Raw genomic sequence first — 22,309 nt, forward strand, 5'->3', positions numbered from 1 at the left:
TAGTTTGAGGAAGCAGGTCACTGAGGTCTGTCCTTGGGAGCTGTATCTTGCCCCTGGTCCCTTCCTGTTTACCCAAGGTGAGCTGCTCCACAGGCTTCCTGCTGTTGTGAGCCTTGCCTCAGGCTCGCAGCAAAGGAACAAGACAAACATAGTAAGTGTTCTGATACCCAGAAATTTCATCCTTTAAATTGTCCTCAGGTATTTGTCACAGTGACAGGAAGAAGCTGATACAGAGGATAGAGATCCCGACCACATTATGGGATTGTTGTTGTCTGTGTGGAATTACTTAAATGAAATGCTAGTATATGACCCTTTCATGCTAAATCAAATGATGAATAAGCTAAACCAAATTTGTGTTAGAGTAGAAATTTGGAAACAAGACCACAAGATATTGTGACAGGGCAAGACAGTACAGAGGTTTTTCCACCTTGTATTCTTGCTGAGGCCACTTAAGGTTTAACAGGAATTTGATCTTGATAGAGTTTCCTAGTGAAATTACCCAATTCTATTTATAGGTACCCAAGGTCAAGATGCCCCAGCTAACTTATTTGGCCTCTGTTAAACCGCTTGTTTCTTTGAAGGCCCTTTGCAGCTCTCTAGGAGGATGCTGAACAAAGTTTCTGCCTTTAAAAACTTGAGTGCTCTGGACACTCCATGCTACACTGAGGATTCAAACACCTGAGTGCAGTTCTATCTGGCTGGAATAAAGACTTTCAGTTGGATATAAATTGTGTCTGAGTGGTCATCTCTGGTGGCTTCCTGTAACAATGTCTCATCAGGAAAAGGAACTTGCCCTGTAAAACTGGGTTTCATCCCTGGAACCAACCTAAAGGAAAGAAGGAGTGACTCCACAAGTTGTCATCTGATGCCATAGCACACATCACTCTAACACACACACACACACACACACACACACACACACACACACACACACAATAATAATAATAACAATAACAATAGTAATAATTATTATTTCAATATTTTTATTTTAGTTTATTCTTCTCTCATATGATACATTCTAACTGCAGCCTCCCCTTCCTCTACTCCTTCCAGTCTCCTTCCACATCCCTTTCTCCCCAGATACACTGCTCCTCCATTTCCTTTCAGAAAAGAGCAGACCTCCTAGTGATATCAGCCAAACAAGGCATAGCAAGATGCAGTAAGACTAAGCACAAACTTTCATAACAAGGCTGGGTGAGGCAATCCAGTAGGGAGAAAAGGGTTCCAAACACAGGCAAAGGAGTCAGCCCTCATTCCCACTATTAAGAGTTGCATAAACACTCCAAACTAAACAACTGCACCACGTATGCAAAAAAACTAGTGTAGATCTGTCCAGGCTTCTTGATTGCTACTTCAGTCTTTGAGCAACTATGAGCCCTTCTTAGTTGAGTCCCTGGGTCATGTTCTCCTGGTGTCCATGACTACTCTGGCTCCTACAGTTCTTCCTCTCCTTCTTTTGCAGGGTTCTCCTGAGCTCCACCTAATGTTTGGCAGAGAGTCTCTGCGTCTTCTTCCATCACTTGTTGGAGAAAGCCTCTGATGACTATTGGGCTAGGCATTGATCTATGAGTATAGCAGGATCTCATTAGGAATCATTTTACCGACCTTTTTTTTTTGGGGGGGGGGAGAATCAATCATATTTGGTCTACCTTAGGTCACTGAGCCATCCAGCTTTTGGTGCCTGGCCATCCAGTGTCGGGCATGGGCTCCCTTTGGGGTCTTGGGCCTCAAGTCAGACCAGCTATTAGTTGGCATTCTCACAAGCTCTGAGGCATTATTGACCCAGCACATCTGGCAGGCAGGACGGATTGTAGGGTTGAAGGTTTTGTGGCGGGATTGGTGTCCCAGGCCCCCACTGGGAATTGTGCCTGGTTACATAAGATGGCCAGTTCAGGCTCCATATCCTCCATTATGAGGATAGTCACTCTCAGAGATTCCAGGAATTTCCACTGTGCTAGGCTTCCGCATCATTTGCTAAATGCCCTCCTATTGCAGTCATCTCTTCCTGTACTCTCTTCCTCTGTCCCTCCTTTCACAACCAGATGCCTCCTGTTTCTAGCCCCACCTGCCCGCAGCCCACCTCCAAAATCTATTCTGTTTTTCTTTCCCAGGGAGATCCATGCATTCTCCCACCTAACCCTCCCTGTTATTTAGCCTTTCCTGGGCCTGTGGATTATAGTGTGATCATCCTTTACTTAACAGCTACAATCCATTTAAAACTGAGTAAATATCATGTTTGTCTTTCTGAGTCTAGGTTGCCTCACTCAGAACAATTTCTCTACTTCAATCCATTTGCCTGCAAATTTCATGATATTGTTGTTGTTGTTTTTCCTAACGACTAAGCAATATTCCATTGTGTAACTACACCACATTTTCTTTATCCATCTTCTGTTTAGGGAAATCTAGGTTGTTTCCAGCTTCTGGCTATTGTGAACAGAGCCAGTGTGAACATAGTTGAGCCAGTGTCCTTGTGGTAGAATGGAATGTCTTTTGGGTATATGCCCAAGAGTGGAAAAGCTGGGACTTGAGGTAGATCAGTTCCCAATTTTCTGAGGAACCACCGTATTGGTTTCCAACTTGTACTTCAAGCAGAAATAGAGGAGTGTTCCCCTCGCTCCATATCCTTGCCAGCATAAGCTGTCACTTTTGGGTCTTAGCCATTCTGACAGATGTAAGATGGAATCTCAAAGTAGTTTTGATTTGCATTTCCCTGATTGTTAAAGATGTTGAATATTTCTGTAAGTGTTTCTCAGCCATTTGAGATTACTCTTGAGAATTCTCAGTTTCGATCTGTACCCCATTTTTTGAATTGGATTGTTTGGTTTATTCATGCCTAGTTTTGTGAGTTTTTTAATAATAATAATAATATAATAATAATAATAATAATAATAATAATAATAATAATAATAGTTTTCAATTCAAGTCTTTTATTGTACTAAAGAAATTCCAGATTGTGCTACTAACCTATGATTTTGTTTCTGGAGCAGGGTAACTTAGTGCTTACTAATCAGGCTGCTCACTGTCAGGGACAGAGATACCATCTAAACAATTCAGAGAGCTTTGTTTTTGACTGTCATCCCTTGCTGAATCACAGGCACTGAATCTTAAACAAATTTCAGTATCATTTCCTTCAAGGATAAACTCATCCTTCTGGGCTTGAGAAACAAGTAATGCTTGTCCTCATCTGAACCTTATGGATCTACTTTTCATGAAGGAAACTTCAAATTTTAACCAGAGACCCTTTCTCCTGAATAAAGATGGTGATGGGGAAATGAGTTTGCCCAGATCTTCTTGTACAATGAAACCACTGGACTGGATGACTCCATAGGTAGAAAGAGAGATTTATTTGGAGGAGGTTCAAAGCTGCCATGGCTATCTCTCAGGAAGCAGGGAGACTAGTAAGCTGAAACCTGGGGTGAGGATAGGAAGTAAAGAGTAGGGAGGTGGGGATGGTGGTGAAAAAAAATTTAAGAGGCAAGTGTTGTGGTTGTGGCATGATGCATAGCACATAGACAATGAAGTGTAGAAGTTAAGAGTGGGGGAAGGATTTGTGGGACAGAAGAGCATGGGAGCTTTTATTAAAATTTTGTTTTTTTTTCTCATTTTGGCGTTTTAGAGACAGGTGCCTCTATATGGTCCTGGCTGTCCTGACACTCACTCCGTAGACCAGGCTGTGCTCACAGAGATCCTCATGTCTCTGCCTCTTGAGTGCTGGGATTAAAGACTTGAGTCACCTCATCCAGATATGTGGGGACTTTGATGTGTGTTACTGGTATAAGTCAAGAGAAAGAAGAACCTAGGGGCTTTAATATGTGTTAATAGTGAACTAAATGCCCTTGATGGATGTAGTTGGTTGTAGGGGCAGATAAGGGAAGTAGCAGCTCTTCCTGACAGATGGAATCTCACGTCACATGTTTCTGAATGATGCTGACTTTAGGCTTTTGTTAACCTGTTAGCAATCCTTCTGTTTACCTGGTCAGCACCCAACTTGAGCAGAGACTATAATTGAGACATTGTCAGTAAAACTGCCATTTTGGAGACCCACTTTCGGCCTAACACTTATCTTGTAATGTAAGCCCAGGTTAATACCCTGGGTCATGGTCTGAGCAGGACTGTCCATAAGATAGTCTAGACCCTTTCTGTTTCCCCGCATGTGCCAGCCTGGAGCCTTTCTTTTTCTTTCCAAGGAGGCTTAGCTTCGCACCGATGTGATTGAAGTTCTGCTATTCAACCTGTGGGTCCTGAACCTTCTAGGGGTCACCTAAGACCATTAGAAATCTGATATTTTTACATTACAGTTCCCAACAGTAGCACAATTATAGTTATGAAGTAGCAATGAAAATAATTCTATGATTATTCCCTCATGGTCACCATACCATGAGGAAATGTATTAAAGGGTCTCAGCATCAGGCAGGTTGAGAACCACTGATGTGGAGGGTCTTTTAGACCTTTCTCTAAGAGTGTACTCCTTGAGGATGATGGTGACTTTCTGCAAGTCACAGTTCACTTGCTGAAAATGGCCTTTATTCTTGCAGTATGTAGGCAAAGAGGGAATGTCTTTCATTGTCAAGTCTTGTAATCCCTAATAACATACTTGTTTTTAAAGTGTGGACAATGTGGATAAGAGTTTTCTTTAGATCCTATTCCTTCTAAATGAAATGATGTGTTTCTAATATTACAAAAAAAGTTTAAATACTTTTTTAACTCATAAAAGCCTACAAACCCAAATGAAAAAATAGCAAATTGCCATTAGCCTTCTCATTGTATGTAAAATGACTCCCAGTGACAATTAATAGTACACAAAGCTTTAAGTCTAGGTAACTTACACAAATAAGTAAAAATTTAGTGCTGCCTGGAAAGAAAATTATCTCAAGACTCCAGCAGTGCCAAAGCTGTTGCATAACGTTTGTCATTTTATCATATGCTATCAGAGAGAACACATACTATGCATATGATTGGGTTTAGATTAGACAATGGACTACTTCCCCATCTTGAAGACGAATGTGAACTGCATTCGATGAGATTTAGTTTCTTAAAATTTCTTTGCTGTCTTAGAACTGATGATTTATCACAGCAAAAACAGATATTTATTTGTTTTTATTTTAGAGATTTTTTATGAGGAACTATTTATAATGCATATACTTTATATACTAGGTGTTTATTTCTTATCACAGCAGTTTTTTTTTTTATAGGAAGGAAATAAAAGCAATTAGTTGTTTAAGTGACATTCCCACTTTGCTTTACTTCAAATTCTTAGTGGTTAAAGAAGGGACTGCTTTACTAGTTTAGAAAGAACAAACATTTGTTAGTGCGAGTCATGTGACTCACAGGCATCGATGGCACTTTAGGATGCAGGAATACCAAATCGTCTGTCTTTTGGATGAATGGATGTTGCACAGATCCTCCCTCTTCCTGTCAGTCTGGCCTGAGTACCCACACCTGGCTCCCCAAGACCTGGCCAAAGCATCTGCTGCCTTTTTTCTCAAGAAGGACGGACTTCTGGGGCTACAAGTTTCTGTTCACTGTGAGGGTGCGTAGAGTGGATACACAACCACAAAATGTGACAGACACTTGATCTTCTGTATTTTCTGATAAAGGAAGCAACTAGCAGCAGACAAGGGGAAATGACTCCCTCTGACTTTCCAGTCTGTTTCATCATTTATTATATTTGACTCATTTTTTAAAGTAGGTCAGGAGTAAGCAAGTAATGCAACTGTGATAGACGCCCTTGGACATTTTTATCTTGATTTTACAATTTGCATATCGTACAGGCGTGGCTACGATGAGGTAGAGAAGGTATCCAATACAGGATAAAGCAATGTGAAAGAGGATCTGCAGGATTCCTCCCCAGGCTGTTTCACAAAAGAATCTAGAAAACATTGACTTTGTTCTTTTTAGCTCAACTTGACCTCTGCAAAACGCTGATGAATAACCAGTTTCTATGCTGGAGCTCCTGCAAACACCACTGAAGCCACATGCTCCACCAAAAGCTGCCGAGGACCCTCTTGGATTGCATCATGGCTAGGTTCTCTACCAAGATCTACAAGTAGAGAGTCCTTCTTTATTTACGTAGGAAGAATGACTGAATACCATGTTGCTAAAAGCAATTGTGTCAACCTTGACAAATGTCTAAAGCTTTTTCCTCAAAGACACTTATAGTAATTTCATAGTTAACCATTCCACATTCAGTTTAAGAAACAGAACTAGTAAGTTTATTCGTACCCAACGTGAAAATGTGCTAAAGTACATTAGAACTTGTCTCAAAATATTTGCCGTGTTCTCAAATATCAAAAGTAAAAATTTTAACCAACATACATTCTGCAGTACAAAACACAACCTAGATACACAGATATTTCAGTGTCATTCTCTTATCTGACCAGGTCAGGCCTAGGGCCATAATCTTCTTACAGGGATGTCAGAGAGAGCTTACAGGTTTTTGTTTGTTTGATTTTTGTTTTGAGAAAGAAAAATATAATTCAAGAAAAAGTTATCAAGTCTCATGCATTACAAGGCGTCATGAAGCCAAGTTTGCTTCAGGCTGTGGTTTGTGATTGCCTTTGATCACTATATTTTATGTATATGACCATCAAGGGGAGAAATAAGATGTAACTCATCACTAGGATAGAATATGGTCAAGAAAATCTTGCAACAATTAAAAAAAAAGTCCTTTTTTTTTTTGATTTTCTGTAGCCCCTTCAAAACATAGCTGATGCTCACTTTCCATTCTTGATGGGGGGCGTTACATATGCATACACATGATATTTATTAAAAATCATCAGAAAACGAAGACTTTAAAACACAAAAAAGCTGGACATCAGTGTAGACCTTTAATACCAGCACTTGGGAGGCAGAAGCAGGCAGATCTCTGATCTGTGAGGCTAACCTGATCTACACAGTGAGTCTCAGGAAAGCCAAGGCTATATAGAGAGACCCTCTCTCAAAATAAAAACCAACAAAACCAAGAACATTTCACAAAGGTCCAAAACAAAACAAAAACAAACACACACACACACACACACACACACACACACACACACACACACTCACACACACACACACACACACACACACACAAAATACAACAAACAGGAAGAAATTGTCGATGAAAAAGAACTCTCAAAAGAATTGTAGATTTGGAAAGGATAAGCTCCTAAACTGGGGTAGAGGAGGGACATCTGAATGGCTGCTGGAATAGGCCCTCAGAACTGAACACAGGAGACAGCGTCGGGCAGCTAATGTCTGGGACAACACGGCAACCACACTCTGCAGCTCTAGGCATTACCCTGGCTGTTCTGCATCTGCAGTGTTGTATACACCCAGCCTGAGAGTGGGTGAGTGTGAGAGGCCAAGCTATGTGGTGTTTCCTGATAGCGTCCGTTGCTTTATTCGGGTGTTCTTTATGTGGATCACTGCCTTTGCAAAAACATCTCCTCAGGGCTTTGGATTTCAGTCAGGAAATGCCCCAGTTGTCTGGTATAGAGCCTATCTGCACGAGCAGCAGAGAAAGACATGACTGAGCAGTCCCTGGGCATCAGCATTCTGCAGGTACCTGTACAGCTCTGTCTCCACTCACTGCCGAGGATGAGCAAGTTGTTCAGTCTGTGACCAGTGATGAGGTGATGCCACTCACAGATTAGCTTAAAAGGGAGATAGTGACATTCACAGACTTACTAATCATTCCTGGAGTCTAATATTACAACTTTAAGGTTAGATAATATCTTCACTAAAACTTTCAATGATCACTTTAAAATACAATTTTCCCAATGAAAATGCTTAGTTACTGCATAAAGCTATAGAGCAAACTAAAGCTTTATGGGCCAACTCATTCTGGTTTGTACAAAAATGTCTACAAGTGGCATTCTAGAGGATACAAAGTAAATGCAGAATCTCAAGTAACTCAGAGGAAAACTCTGGAAGCTGTATTAGATGAGCCAAGAACAATTGCCAAGGGTGACAGTGACTGACAGGCTATGTGGCAGTTGAAGAAGTACTTTCATGCAATATAAGCATGTTAGAAGGAAACTGCTGTTTGAGGTTGCAGTCCTCTCCATCTAGATAGCCATTCTGAGCACGGCACTAAGGTGCAGGACTCCCTTTCCCCAGCAGGGCCTTTTGCTCTCTGCTTGATTCATCTGGTGACTGTCTCTAGACATAGATGCCCCAACCACATTTGATATGTGGCCTTTGATACAGCTCCCCGCTAGCTCTCCCTTCACTGTGCCTATATGATAATTAGGTACTGTGTTCCAGATCTTATGATAGGAGCATGCTGTTTAATGCAAATCAAGCATCCTTGATGTTCCTAGTTTTAACCAATTATGTACACCTATCATTGGAGCCCTCCACCCACTCCCCAAGGGGTATATAGCCTTTGTTCTCTGGAACAAAGTTGAACTAGTTCCCTGAAGTGGTTGCCGGAGTGTCTGATCTCAGTCATGCTTGTCTGCTTTCCAAGCTCTGTTCCTCATCATTTGCCCTTCCAGACTTTGTGGGCTAGTGGGAAACAGCTCCCTGGGCAGGAGGAAAACCACATAAGGGCAGTGAGAAAACAATGTTTTAAAATCACCATGTTAATTTTCATATTCTGTGGTTTTTACATATGTGATCTTAAATATGTGTATTTCAAATGAACGAATGTTCACTTGAGTTTACACTATAGCCCTAAAAAGTTGCCTTACCTCAGAGGTCAAAATATCTTTATTGAATGGAGATCACTTTACATATGGCTTTATGTGTGGATATATTTGCTTTACTCATCCTATTTGTGCTTTTCAGAGCTCAGTCAGAGATGTGTATTCTACTGGTGGCAAGGTTGGAGTTGTCACCCCACATGTGGGCAGAAAAGGAAGTACACAGATTTTAAAGTTTAACCTCTGCTCAGATATAGCCCTTGGCAGCTCAGTATCCAAGTGGGTTCCCTAGTAAGGGGAACAGGGACTGTCTCTGATATGAACTCAGTGGCTGGCTCTTTGATCACCTCCCTCTGTGCGGGGAGGAGTCTTGCCAGCACTTGCCAGAAGAGGACAATGCAGCCAGTCCCGATGAGACCTGATAAGCTAGGGTCAGATGCGGGGGGCACCTCCCCTATCCGTGGACTTGGAGAGGGGCATGGGAGGAGAAGAGGGAGGGAGGGTGGGATTGGGAGGGAATGAGTGAGGGGGCTACAGCTGGGATACAAAATAAATAAAGTGTAATCAATATAAAAAATAAAAATTTAATAAAAAATTCAATTGACCAGAATATGATCCTGTTTAGCTATCTTCTGTGGACAGTTCCAAAAGAAATCGGTGGTCAACATCTGGGCCCACTTCACTGGTCATAAATCCACCTAGTGTCACTGGTCCAGTTTCTCTTTTTGGAGAGAAAGCATAAGGAATTTCTGAGAGCAAGAAGATGGCAGTAATCACACACTTTTAGACCAGCAACTAAAACAGCTGAGTGGTCAACTGAAGGAAAGAAATGCTGGGTGGGATCTGAGGAGCCGAAAAGAGCTGCGGGTGCCACTAAATTCTTGGAGAAGCCATTCCATCTTTCTGCATCTCAATTTCTTCCTTTTCAAAAGGGAACAAAGAACAGTAGACTCATCATTTCTAAAACCTCTTCCAGTTCTGACTATGACATATGATTGGCGGTGGACATAACATAAGAAGAGCAGAGTCTTCACCCTGCTTTGTTCCTAATAAATGTGGCTGTGGAGCAGTAATTGATCTGCCTCCATGTTCTCAGTTAGGGCCCCAGCTGCCCAGAGCTGAGCTTTTTCCTCCATCACTCCTGTGGCTGCTTCTGTTCTGACATTCAATATGTCTTTTGCATTAGTTCCAGCCACTTGAATTCCTTCACATACAGAAATGAAATAAATTAATTTTCTTAGAGAGTTTTACTTTTTTAAAAAAATGTAAAATATTTTCTAAAGCCATTGGAGTAGGTACATTTGGATGCCTACTTAATAAATTAAAAAAAACCAAACAACTACGTCCTTTCCTCATTGTATTTTTCACTTCCCTCTAAACTCAGCCTCTTTTCATTGCCATAGCAACCTATAGTCCATGAAAAATATGAAGAAAGAGAGGAAGAACAGGCATGTAGTCTGTGTTTATATGTCATAGTTTTGAATGAAGCATATCTTGATTTAGGGCACTAAACATGTGCTATACAGAGCCTTACTGTTTTCATATTCTGTGTACAAAGAATATCTCTTATATCTTTTCCTATACTCATGTTATATACTAAACAAATGCCAAATCATCTAAATCCCACCAGGGTGAAGCTAGAGAGAAATATTTTAAGTATGGTGATTAGGACTACAGATTCTGGGTTCACATCTCAGACCTACCATGTATCAGTGGTGTCTGAGGCAGGCTAACCAGCCTCTCTAAGACTCTATCTCTAGTATAATGTGAGCACAATAAGTCTTGTTTCACAGGGTTGTCCTGTGACAACCTGTTAACATCAGTGCATCAGTGTTAATTCTGCCTTACAGCACAACAAGCAGGCATGGTAGGTTTGATTGCAAATTCTTTCTAAGTAGGCATAAGTCATCTATATCTGACTTATTCTCTCAAACAGATAAGAAAAACAAGCACTGAGTTCAAATGCTTAAGACAAGGTTCTCTGAAAATAAAAAAAAAGTTATTGAGCCACTGAAGATGTCAGTCTAAGACCAGAAAGAAGCTGGTCTCAGACAATAGTCTGCAGCATATATGGATGGTGTTTGGAAACATGTTGTAGGTGCAAAAGACCCAGCTCTAACCTAAAAAATAAGAAAGACTTTGTTTTGAAGCTAAATTTGAGTGACAATGTCCCAGGAACAAGAAACTGTGTTATCCTAGTTTCTGTGTTTTCCCCGTGAACAATTTCATGGTAGTGTGTAGCAGCGGAATAAAGTCACAAATTAAGGCAATTTAAAAATACATTGATCAAAATATCAGAGAAGAAGGTTGCAGCAAGATAGGCCTCAGAGGGTAGCTGGTGACAATCTTAGCTTTTGGGTTGGTAGAAGTTACATGTCTGCTGAATTTTAGCATCCTGAGTAGCCCAAGATAAGGTAATTAAGTTCTGGACCTGCAACTTTCCAATCTCCCCATATCATGGCTGTGCTAATCAGTCTTTACAGATATAGCTTCTTTCCATGAATTCTCAGTCATAATGCCCATTAATTTAAGCATGAAGACCACCTTCATTGTGAAAACTTGGAGAGCAAAGGTACAAATTGTTTATGCCTATGTTGTTTTATAGATGAGAGGCATGGCGAAGGCATGGGGATAAGTGAGTCTTTAAGGAGTGGTTTTTGCTCTGTGTTGTTTGGGGCTAATGATGCCATATTTAAGGATGTCTGTGGTTATCTCGTAAGGGCTGTGATTTCAGATTTCAGCAGGCATTCAGCAAAGTGGAGTTATCTTTTTAGTTTAGCCCACTATTGTTAATTAATCAATCAATTATCTTTCCATCTTGTGACCCCTGTAACAAAATTACAGGCATTGCAGAAATTTTCTTTTATCAATCAAAATCTTAGAAAATGCCTACAGTTTAAAAAAAGTAAAGCCTGTAAAAAAGATTGAGAAGAGCCAAGGTGAGAACAAAGACATCTGATGTCACAGGAATTGAAAAAGCAATGTTACAGTTATTTTAGTTATTTTATTTTACTGCTGAGATAAAACACCATGACCAAAGCAACTTATAAAAGGAGAATTATTTGGAGCTTACAGCTCCAGAATGACAAGAATCCTTAAGTATCACGGTGGTGAGAGGATGACAGTAGTCAGGCATGGTGCTGTGCTGTATCGAAGGCTTGTATATTGGTCCACAAACAGGAAGCAGATAGTTAACTCCACATGGCAGGCTTTTATTTTATTCTCCATTTTGTTTTGGGAAGTCAATAGGAAGACTGCTTTGCAAGCCATGCCACTCATGATCTGTAAAATGATTATTATTATTGTGTAGAAGTATAATTCTTAAGCACAGAGGCAATGGATTTGTTTAATAGGCAATGAGACTCTGTATGGATCCATCTGATAAGTTAAATGCTGATGTCAGTTCCATGAAAGAGTTACATTATCTCTTAGAACTTCAATGCCACATTTTGTTTTGATTTCAGTATGTACTGAGAAACATTCAACCAGTTGGAAGAGTTGAGAATGATATAATCAGATCACATAGGGATTTATATGATGGAGACTCATTGAATCTCTATTCTAAAGGAAATTTGGCTATCTAGTCAACCTTATCACTTATATGAAGAAACTGATAGATAGAGAAAGAAACATGTATAGTATCATACAACAAATTGCCACTACACTAAACTCTAGACCCTTCAATATCACTAGCTAAATCTAAAGTTATGATGAAAGACCAAGGAATTAAAAAATGAATGTTTTTTTGGGTTATTGAATTAAAGTTTAAAGCACAAGCCTGAATGAAGGCCAGCCAGGTGGAAACATGTCCAGCCACCTGTGGGGAGGAACCAGCCTTACTGCATTCTTTTCCTGCCCACTAGAGATACACTTGCTAGGAATCCAGCCCAGATGGCCAGAAGCACTTAAAGAGATACTGTCTCCTGACAACCCACCCAGATGGCCAGGCCAGAACCGTTTATAGACTTGATGCCTAAAGTAAACCAATCATTTCAAAGTTAATTTTCCTTAACCAATCGTGTAACATGTAACACAAAGGCTTGGAGTCCCCCCTCACAGCCCCCTCTTGCAGTTTTGCCCTTTAAAAACCTTGTTCCCCTAGACTTCACTGCTGCATACCTCTCTGTTTCCACAGGGAACTTGCAACCTGGGCTCAAGCTTGTATCCAATAAACCCTCATGTGATTTGCAGTGGAGTCAATTCCTGGTGGTCTTTGGGGGGTCTCATGAACTGGGCATAACAAAGACATTTTCAGTGAAGATAGTGAATAAAGTCAACATTTGCAATCTCAAAGGAAAACTGAAAATGAATATTCCAGTTTGTGATTAAAACTGTGATCAAAAGCAGGTTGGTGAGGAAAAGTCTTATTTGGCTTATAACTTAGCATAAAGCTATGATATATGAGTCCAAGAGTCTTTCATGGAGGGAAGTCAGGGCAGGAACTCAAGGTAGGGACCTGGAGACAGGAACTGAAGCAGAAACTATGGAGGAGTGCTGCTTGCTGGTTTGCTCTCCATGGTTTGTTCTGCTTACATTTTTACAAACACCAGGACCACCTGCCTAGGGGTAGTACTGCCTCCAGTAGAGTGGTCTCTCCCCCATCAGTCACTAATCAAGAAAATGCCCACAGACTTACCTGTAGACCAACCTGATGGAAGAGATTCCCTGTCTCCTGATGATTCTAGCTTGTGTCAAACTGACAAAAACCTAATCAACACAAAGAACTTATTAATTTTTTAGCTAAGGAAAAATTGGCTAGATAAAGTTTCATCAGGTTGATACTCTACATAGGATTTGAGGGAGGATTTGCCTAGGGGCATAAGGTCCTGACTCAGTCTGCAGCTCTGCTGGATAAGGCTCAAGTGTGATGTATCAGGATAGCCAAACGGAGCTCAGACTCCCTTTTCTCAGCATGGTCCTAAAAACGCCCCCTTTTTTTCCGATCTGGATACCCTAGGTCTTGTAAGGAGTGTCACATAGCCATCGGAGAAAGATTACAGGCCCGACCCTTTCCTCATAAGGAAATTAGTTCATCTAGGGATTCCTGCAGATACCCACCAACACTAATAAGATGCCTTGGTGTCTTGCTAGTCAAGACTTTACTTTGACTTTACCTGGAGATTTCTCCCACCCATAGGATAATTAAGTATTAGGTTCTCCTTAGGACCATGCTACTGCATGTGAAATGAGGCACTGTGCCATTACATGTAAATCAAGTATCCCTGATCCTCTGACCCCAGTGAATTAAACACTTTCACCCTTGACACCTCTCCTACTGCTCAAGGATTGAAGGTGGCTGATTTCAAATAAATATGCTAGTTGTGTGCTGCATGATAACATCAACTTTCCACCATGGCCACCTAAGATTCCTCATTTCTCCTGGGAGAGGGAGGGCTCCCCCATCTCCCTGGGGATTTACCAGCAGACCTCCTTAAGCCTCTGGACCTGTGCTGTGCCAGGCTACATCTCACCCTGCCTGCTCTCTGGCCCCTGGGACTGGGCCTCAGCTGGCCTGTGTCTCAGCTGCAAGCTGACCAAGCATGGGCTTTTGCCAGTACCTCTGCCATGCATAGCACAGCTGCTTAACCAAGAGCTGTAACACTTTGCTGTAACTCATTTCTCTATTCAGAAGCCCAGGACCCCAGGACCCCAGCCAAAATCCAGGTCCTCACCAAATGGAGAATGACAAATAAGAGTGGGTTCATGTTAGTCCAAGGGGTAGAGTTGAAATAATTAAGCAAATTAGTGAGCTGATATACTGCCAGCATCATTTGAGGCAAGTTTCATGAAGCCAGAGGGTCACTGCCTTGCTTTCAGAGGCCAGTTCCCTGAAGCAATTTGTCACTGACGAGGAAGGTTAAATCAGCTCTGCTGGTCCCTTATTACTATGGCTACAAAAATCATTGTTTCCCAGGAGTATGGGATTCTGTTTTTTAAATAAACCTTCAGTAAAAAAAAATCATTCAGGATGGAGAATAAGTAATTATATAGAAATTTTGTTTATACCACACAGAGAAAAATATAGTGAAACAGGAGGAGGCTTAAGAAAGAAGGCACAATATTTCCTTACAGGAGAGAGATCATTTCCCTCCCTCATATGCAAGGACCTATGAACAGACGTCTCTTCTCAGCTGTGCACTGGGAATCACAATTTCTCCATAACTGAGCCTTTTGGCTCTTGGCATTGGATGCACATTTCTCCTGTAAACTCTTTCTGTGTTTTCTTCAGAAGCATGTCCGACTCTTGCTTGTCATTTACAGAAACACCCTGGGTCACAATAGTGCCCGATGAGTCAAGCCACAGCTCTCAGTAGAACACTAACACCTGTTTCTCTCTGCTTTGTACTTTTCTTCTCACCCAAACCTACTCACGTATTTCGTAGCACATTATCTTAGATGCATCATCAGTGAAGTTAGTCACAGAGAAGGGAACTGCCATTCTTCTCTTCCACGACTGAATCCACTTAGGGTTATGGTTTTTGGTGAGAGCATCTATGCTCTTACCAAGTAAGTCTGTGTTGGGCTCCCTTTTATAGCAAGAGCCCATGCCTTCACTTTGAGTTTATGCCATCTCCCAAGTAAATAGATGCCATGTCTTCTGTATTTATTGCCTGCCTCATCTAAGATGCTATGAAGAAAGCTTGTTTTGGTTTGGGTGTATGATCTGGCCATTTTCCTACACAGGGGTTTATTTTCAGCACCAGAAGTGTTGAGTTCTGGCTCACAGAAAAAAAATGCCATTGCCCAGGTATTGTAAGTTTCCAGAAGCCAGGGTTTTCCACCCCGTTGGGGTGCATGCTAAGATAGCACACAGGTCAACACATCAGTGATAGCTGGTATGTGGTAGGTGGGCCATCTCCTTAGAACACCAGTGTTAGGCCAAAATGAAATGAGACCACTGTTTTGGACTAGACACCATCAGACCAGACTCAGAGAGAATAATTTACACCAAATGCCATATGAGCAAATGGAAACTTTAAGGGACATTACAGTCTACAGAAGAGCCATTTCTCCCCTGAAAACAGAGATTCCAGTCTGTCTATTTGGTGCATAACAATAGTATTCCTTGTTTACACACACACACACACACACACACACACACACACACACACACACAGAGAGAGAGAGAGAGAGAGAGAGAGAGAGAGAGAGAGAGAAAGGCAAGCACAGAACCTGAAATAACGATGACAGACTATAAAGTAGGATACACAAGGACCCAAAGCCAGAAGGTACTTAACTAAATAAGTCACGGAGGAGCCCCTTTCTGTGAGACCACATCACTACAATTTGGTGGCAGTGCTGAGGAGATGACTCAGTAGTTACGAGTGCTTGCTGCTCTTGCAGAGGACCTGATAATTTCAATTCCCAGCAACCACATTGTGACTCATCATCTTTAACTCCAGTTCCAGAGGATCTGACACCATTTTCTGGCCTCTCGTGTGCAGCAGGCACACATTCGGTGCACAGATATACATGCAGGAAAACACTGATACATAAATAAAAATTATTTAAAAAAATTGAAGGGGATTTCAACTTTAGTGTGATCCATGGGACCCATAGAGTGGCAGGAGAAAAACAACTCTTGCAAGTTGTCCTCTGATCTCCACTGTGCGCGCACACACACACACACACACACACACACACACACACTTTAAACAACTGAGGTGAGTAAAAACATCTCTTTTTATCTCTATTTAGTAGGTGACTTTTGTCACAATAATGAACTTTGCTTTCTATGAGGATATATTTGGCAGAAGATCCTTTGCTTTTGATATCAAGGACCCTTCTAAAGTAACTGCTGTGTTGAACTTACATTGTGGTAGAGCTTGTTATGAGTCTCATTCCATTTTGATTCTGACAAACGTCCCTCAGTACCTCTGAGTTGTCTTCTCAAAGGACATCACACATCACTGTGTGATTTGATGTTGATTGACCCTCAGTCCTGGCATGGACTTATTTGTACTGTTAGTCTGATGTGATTTCACACTGCATGGGTGTGAAAAACAACTAGGAGTCAGTGTCAAACTCTGTGTCAAAGTCAGTGTCAAAGCTACTGTGGGTGACAGAGGTTTGGAAGATGAGGCTCTTCAGGGGAGTTTATCTGGAGATTACTACTAAACATAATCCTCTCTGGTCTGCAGATGATCATGAGCACCTCTCTAGATTAAAAAACAAACAACAACAACAACAAAACCCACAACTTACTGTGGCCTTGCTATCCATTTTTCTTTGGGAAGATTATAGGTGTTCTATTCCTTAATTTGTGCACTAATGTTTTAGAAAATGAATGGGAGATTATATAAAGTACTTAGTTTCAATTAAGAACAATGAATAAAAACATGCACATAAAAGCTTGAATCATGTACACTGTTAAGGTCCTAACCATCAGAGTGCATAGTATGGTAACAAATTTACCAGGTGGCTAAAGAAAAATGATATTCACCACAAAATGAAACAAGGATGCCTGTGTATATCCCCTGCTTATACCTTAAGGCTTTTATTTGCAAGTATTATATAAGCCTTGAATCAATGTTTATTTTTTTGGATGAAGCGGGTTATATAGTAGCTTGCTTGTTTTAGCCTTTTACTTTTTTCTTCTAGGTGAGAAATGAGTGGACTAGTTAACTCAGATGTTTAGATTCTAGCTAGCAGCAGCTAAACCAATAAACTTGAGCAACTGCAGATAGCAAAACCATCGTCACACAGGTAGGAAATCAGCAGAAGTGATAAATGGGTCATTAGCCAAAAGCTGTTTCATGTTAACTGTGTCATCATTGTTGAGACCCCAGAATCAGGCTACTGGTTACTGTTCCTTCTATGTTCCTTACACCCCAGAAATATTTGTTTCCTCTGTGAAATGCTGCTTAGCAGTTGCAATAAACAGAACCGGTTACAGAGTAGTGATTTGTTATTTACCACAATTTCTTGGATTGGTTGTTTTTTCTTTGGCTGTGTTAACCAAGGATTTCTCACGTCATTACTTTGGTTGACAAGCTGCATGGAAGGGCCAGGGAGGCTCATTTCCATGTCCATGATTGATGCCAGTTGGCAGTTGGCATGCTTTTGCTCTTTTCTAAGCAGAACAGGCTTTCTGATGTGGTAATCTCATGGCAGGGTTTTAGGAGAGGAAAATAGATAATTCAATACCTAAACCAAAGTCCTGAAATTCGTACAAATCCTCTTCTTTCCCTTTCTTTTGACCACAGTAAGTCATAAAACTAGCCTATATTCAAGAGGTAGGTAAATATAAGTCTGTCTCTCTGCATGTGAAAGACAGACTCCTCCTCCTTGCAGAGGCCTATACTTGAGAATGAAAAGGCTTTATTGCCATTTCATTACCGCACATTTACATGTGTTATATGTGCATTTATGTATGTATGAATGCATGCACCTGTGTGCATATGGAGGCCACAGAAAGACATAGGGGTCAAGAAATGGGTCAGCAAGGCCTAAGAATCCTCCTCTCTATACTCCCTACAGTGATGGGGTTTCTGAAGCATATAACCACGCCCAACTTTTTACCTGGGCTCTGGGGATTTGAACTCAGATCCTCATGCTTGGGCAACAAGTGCTCTTACCCACCAAATCATCTTCCCCCTTTAAAATGTTTATTTCCCAAATATGTACTGTGTGCTCTTCTTCCCACCTTCTCCAAGGAGAAGGTGCTATCTAGTCTGGTGCAGTAGCTTTCAGTAGTGTACGCCAGTTCCAGTTTTCCTACCCTCATCTCTCCATGCAGACACACACACACACACACACACACACACACACACACACACTCTCACAGGGCACCCATGCGTGAACACACACACGCTCACTCACAAACACGTGCACACAAGCACACATATACTAACCACCCAGAGAGATTCTTCTAAATTTATATCAGATCTTGAACTTTCCTTGTGCAAAGCCTTCCAGAGGTGTTCCATTCTTACTAGCTAGAACAAGATAAGAAGTCCGTGTGAAAGCCAGGAGTCTGTGCAGTTCGTTCCTCCTCATCTCTGGCTTCATGTAGATCATTTGCTCCTGCAAACTCAGGGAAAAGGCACCCTGGCCTTTTCTGTTCTTGGAAGCTTTGAACGTGTCACAGTCTGTCTTAACTTTGGACCATTCCTTTGAATTTTCTGCATTCGGCGCCCCATTGGCGCATTCTGTTCCTCATTCACAGCTCATGCTGTTAGAATCGCGTGGGATGAGAGTTACACAGCGGTTTCGCAAATCGCGCATGCGACCGGTTCCATGTGGGAGGTTTATTAGGGGAAGGGGAGGGGGAAGGAAAGGGAAAGGGGTTACAGAGACCGTCTCTGGACGAGGCAGGAGAGAAGAGAGAGAGTGAGGAGGAGCTTCAAGTTCTCTTATAAGGTGACCCAGAGCATGCAAAGGGGGTTCCAGGTGTTCCATAGGTGCCTTCACAAATGCCCGATATCCGGTTTGTCGGGTCCCTTGAGGCTGGCTGTAGAGATGCCTGCTTACAGATCCCAACACATGCAGATCAAAGAGCTTTTTACTCTTTGAAAACATTTATTTTTCTTGTGATACCATGTTTTATTTTTTCAGATTTCTTTTTAACCACCTCACCCAAGCATGCACTAATATGTATGCTTATTTTTTCTCCTTTTTACTAACACATTTTATGTTCTATATGAACAAGGCAGGAAATTTTTAAAAGGACTGTTTGGGCTCTTTGTATCTTGAACTGTGCGTGGTACACTGTAAAACTTGAGTAAATGAATGGATGAATGAAACTCTCTTTTTTTATTTTTTAAAACTGCCTCTTTTATTACCCACATAATTCTAACATTTAAAATCCTCTAGGCATTATCACGGATTCATTATTTTCTTTTTGTTTTGTTTTTAAATTTAATTTTTATTAATTACAGTTTATTCACTTTGTACCTCCCTTCTCCCCTCCCAATTCTCCCCTCCCTTTTCCCCACCTGTGTCCCTCTCCCAGTCCACTGAAAAGGGAGGTCCTCCTCCCTTCCCTCTGATCCCAGTCTATCAGGTCTCATCAGTAGTGGCTGCATTGTCTTCCTCTGTGGCCTGGTAAGGCTGCTCCCAAGTCAAGGTGGAGGTGATCAAAGAGCAGGCCAATCAGTTCATGTCAGAGACAGTCCCTGTCCCCATTACTATGGAGAAACTGCCATAGGCTACCTCTGTGCAGGGGTTCCAGGCTATCTCCATGAATGATCCTTGGCTAGAGTATCAGTTTCGAAAAGATCCCTGTGCCCAGGCTTTTAGAATCTGTTGCTGTCCTTGTGGAGCTCCTGTCTTCTCCAGGTCTTACTATCTCCCACAAATGAAACTCTCTTAGCTAGTACTCTGCATTAGAGAGCCCAAGTCATCATTTTCTCCGTTATCAATGGGCAAGCCAGTTTAATGCACAGAATGGCACTGGAGACAAACCCTGCCCATTGCTTTTGAAGACACCTGGGAGCCAGGCAGCTTCTTCTAAGTTGTGATTTATTCTATGCAAGATTACAGTTGAAGTCCCCACTTCTCTACTTCAAAGGACTGAGGTAAGAGAAAGTAATCTTCAAGACGAAATTCACTGTGAGGCAGACACTATGTAAGTGCTTTCTGTCTGCATTAGTGATGAGGAGTTAAAAACATGCCTTGGTGGCTGAGAGATTGTCTGCAGGATCATGGGTTATGATGACCACAACACTTTTGAATAAAATAATGACACAAGTACTATGTTATGTTAGAAGCCGTAATATCTCTCTGGGATTTGTCGAAATCATTGACAAATGCTTTAAGCAAGATAACCCCTTAGCCATAAAATTAGAGAAATAAATAAAAGCAAGCCCTCTATTTAGACATTATTTGAAATTTATCTAATCTTTATACTTTTAACGTGTATAGATATTTCGTGTGCATATATGTGTGCACCATATGTGTGACCGATGCCCACAGAGGACAGAAAATAGCATCATAACCCCTGGGACTGGAGTTACAGGTGGGCTGCCATGTGGGTGCTGAGAATCAAAAACCAGGGTCTTTTGGAGAAGCAGCCAGTGCCCTTAACTGCGGATCTACCTCCAGCCCCATGATTTGTTTGATTCTTAAAAGGCTCAGTTTTTCCTTAAAAATGGGACACTTATTTTGCTCCCGAGATAAGAATCCATCAGCTACCTCCTATAGCACCAGGAGTCTCTGCACTGGCTTTGTGCAAAATGAGGAATGCAGTACTTTGTCACCAATAACCCTCTAGGTACTGTTTTGACTCTTGTTTGGACAGAAGATGACTGAACTTTCCATTGCCAAATTAACTTAGACTTCCTAGTGCTGTTTGGGTTTAAATCTAGACCAGTGTGATTCATTACAGCACAGGCCACAAAACTTCATTCTCATCTTGTCTTAATTATCTTTTCTGAGTATGGAGATAGAGGAACTTAAGAGATAAAGGATTATTTCTGCCTCCCAGTTTAAAGTATAACCTGTCATGACAAGGAAGTCAAGGGGTCAGAGGCTTGAAACAGCTGGTCACATCACAGCCACAATCAGGAAGCAGAGAGAGATGAATTCATGCTCAACTCCCCTTCTTAGTTTATATCTCAGCACAGAAATGGTGACAGCCACAGTGAGGGGATCTCCCCATTTTAATTAAGGTTATCAAGACCCCACAGGCATGCCTAGAGGCCCATCTCCCAGATGATTCTGGACCATGTCAAGTTGATGGTTTACACTATTAACATGTATTTAGGTTCAGAGTACAAATGCTGTGAAGGGAACATCAGGTAAATGGCCAAACTGTAGAGCACATAGTATTTTTAGAGGCATCCTTGTAAGTGTTGCAGTTCTGAAGGGAAAGGTTTCCCCTACAGAACTGCTCCAGCTGAGGGGAAAGTCTCTCTAATCTAAGTGTAACAACTCTGCTCAGTCTGGAGATGCTTTTCCCAGAGAAGGTGTTACAGTTCTGCTCCAGCAAAGGGGAGGTGTCCCTAGTGAAGGCTCTGCTCTGGAGAAAGTGTTACAGCTCTGCTCTGAGAAAGGTATATTGAGAGCCAGGAGCCAAAGAATAGACAAAGTCACACCTTCATAACAAACTTCACACAAGAGATTTATGGGGAAAGGAAAAGCCAGGAGACTGGCTGCCTCTGGAGAGAAGCAGCAGAGAATGTTGCAAAACAGAGTTTATATAGGGTTTCCTGGGGATGGAGCTTCCAAGGTGGCCTGAGATTGGAGGGTTTATGTAGCCTGATCTTTGGACCAAGATCAGAGATTTAAAAAAAAAATTATTTATATTTTTATAAATTACAGTTTATTCACTTTGTATCCCAGCTGTAGCCCCCATCCTCATTCCCTCCCAGTCCCACCCTCCCTCATTTTTCTCCTCCCATGCCCCTCCCCAGTCCACTGATAGGGGTGGTCTTCCTCCCCTTCCCTCTGACCCTAGTCTATCAGGTCTCATCAGAACTGGCTGCATTGTCTTCCTCTGTGGCCTGGTGAGGCTATTCCTCCATCAGGGGGAGGTGATCAAAGAGCCAGCCCCTTAGTTTATGTCAGAGACAGTTCCTCTTCCCCTTACTAGGGAACTGTCTTGGACATTGAGCTGCCATGGGCTACATCTGTGCGGGGGTTCTAGGTTATCTCCATGATTGGTCCTTGGTTGGAGTATCAGTCTCAGAAAAGACCCCTGGCCCAGATTTTTTGGTTCTGTTGTTCTCCTTGTGGAG

This window comes from Psammomys obesus, unplaced genomic scaffold (genome assembly GCF_907164565.1).
Source record: "Psammomys obesus unplaced genomic scaffold, mPsaObe1.curated_primary_1811, whole genome shotgun sequence".
Lineage (NCBI taxonomy): Eukaryota > Metazoa > Chordata > Mammalia > Rodentia > Muridae > Psammomys > Psammomys obesus.